Genomic DNA, 2,500 nt, shown 5'->3' with positions numbered 1-2,500 from the left:
CTTCCAGTTACTGAAACTTCCTGAAAGCCTGATGGTAGGGTAGCAACAATACTCGAGGGGTTCTCCGCTGGAGATAAACAACGTGACACTTAATCCGCTACTCTGTTGACCAGAATATCGATTATCTGGGTGGACAGCAGGGCCTCCTGTTGCGACGTCTGAACTGTCGCTGATGTGCTGGGAGGGATCCTGCGAAGTCACAACATGTTTCTGGTCTGCTCTTGACCGGGCTCCTCTCTTCCTGCTCAGCTGGGCAGGAAGGCCTTATGTAGCAGAGCTACGAGCACGAACACCCTCCCAAGGGCTGGCACATTTTGGAGCCCCACCTGATGATGATGCCCTAGAGGCACGACCGCGAGACTTAACTTTAGGCATGATGAAAACCTGCAACTCAAACAAAGAGAAACTGGGCAGGAACAGAAAACAGTAGGGGTGACTAGAGCTGACACATGGGCAAACACAATCTAAATGCAAATAATCCTGGCAAGCCAAGCCCTGTCAAGACGACGTGTCGGCAAGTGGGCAGGCCCATCAACACCAGAAAGAAAAAGGATCCAAAGGGAAGTGCCGGCATAACTACATATGACCAGCTAACCCCCAAGAAAACAGTGCCAGGATAACTACATATCACCAGCAAAGCTTTGGCAAGGAAGCATAATTACATATGACTACTGCCAATTAAACTAGTCAAAACTACACATGACTAGAAAAAGTAAACTGGGCCACATAGCTGGCCAAATGAAAGGCTTGCATACTACATATGACAAGCAAAAATGTATCAACACAACACAAATGAATGCACAAAATAAGGGCAAGGCAAGATAGCATAAATAGACTACTGCCAATTAAACTAGTCACAACTACATGTGGTTAGAAAATTGGGTAAGAAAATTTAAAAACAACCTGGCGGGCACAAAACCATGTCAAGACACAAAGTCGATGCGTTGGTTGACCCTCGATGCAAGAAAAGAAAAACAAAGCTAGCATAACTACATACAACTTGCCAGAAGCCAGCATAACTACATATGCCTGGCCACAAAAGAACAAAGCTAGGATAACTATATATCACTAGCCCAAGCCAGCATAACTACATATGACTGGCCATAAAAGCAAAAAGCTAGGATAAAAGCTAGGATAATTACATATCACTAGCCACAAGCCAGCATAACTACATATCATGGTTGTGCTGGCACAACGCCAACATACTGATCTAAAACCGACGTTATACAAACAAGGACAGACAATGCGGCACCGAAATGCCACGTGGGATGACATCACAAACGCTGATCGCGCGAACCGAAAAATTCTCTTGAAGCAAACGCACAAAATCCTCTATATTAGAGCCACCAATCTCGGGAAAGGTATGAGGAAGATCGTTAGTACCTATTTCCAAGATAACGATATCTGGAGCAAGGTCTCTGACCACGTGAAGGTCATTATCCTGAAGCGTTTGCATGGTGCGGCCGCCGACGCCATGCAAGTGAACAGACGCCGTACCACGAAGGTTGAAATCGCTAGCCGCGCGGGGATCGAAACCTGAGTCTAAATCTCGCTTAAGGCGCCGAACAAAAGAATGGCCTAAAACAAGTGCTTTAGGAACAACCTTTGCCATAAAGAAAGCTTACCGTTAAGCGATGTAAAAACTAAGTGTGATCCAGCGAGGAAAACAAGAATGAATGTGTGCCGGCTTTGTAGCTTGGCCAAAAAACATCACGAGTGGGGCTCAATACATTGAGGCAACCAAACACCCTGTCCAGGCCCCGCCCGTGTCCTATGCTATTACATAACAAAACTGTTGCATAACAATTCAAAGCACGTGCATTCCATGTTGCACAGTAGAAATTGACTGAATTCCTCGGGAAGAAAGCCATAAAAATTCTATTCGCATAGCAAATAATCTCTATTTTGTAGCTAAAACACGCAAAATGAAGTCGCATTGAAGCTCTTCAGACAGCTTCAGTCATTTTTGATTCCTGGAACCGCTGATCAAGCGTAGCGAAAACGAAATTCTATTGTGTCACGTGACAAAATACTCCACGATTCGTGGAGTATTTCGCGGAGGGCATAACGGTGTGTGCCAGGGTCTTCTCCGCCCGTCCATCTTGAAAGCGGAGTAGACCCTGGGAACGAGGTTGCGATCGTTGAAGCAATGATAGGTTTTTCTAAAGAAAGAACTTTCTCGAGTATAGCAAACGAAGTTATAAGCTGGCGTCCTCTTCATTTGGTTAGTGTTTTGTATAATATCTCTCCATTGCCATCATGCTCATCTCCAGGAGTGTGGTTTTTGTGAAATTTAATCACTGGCTACTTCCCCGCAGGTCCGCACTATTCAAGCGGACGAGGACGAAAATGCAATTGTTCTCTATCAGTCGTGCAGTAGTCTACTTGACTTTCATAAATATTTTTTAATCAATTTTGACTGACACCATTCCTACTACTGGCACTATTTGCGACCTCATCTGCATGATTCTCACCCATGAATAACTTCACTGTTAATTAA

The sequence above is a fragment of the Montipora capricornis genome, chromosome 1, assembly GCF_036669925.1.
Source record: "Montipora capricornis isolate CH-2021 chromosome 1, ASM3666992v2, whole genome shotgun sequence".
Taxonomy (NCBI): Eukaryota; Metazoa; Cnidaria; class Anthozoa; order Scleractinia; family Acroporidae; genus Montipora; species Montipora capricornis.
Note: the sequence above shows the minus strand (reverse complement) of the source record.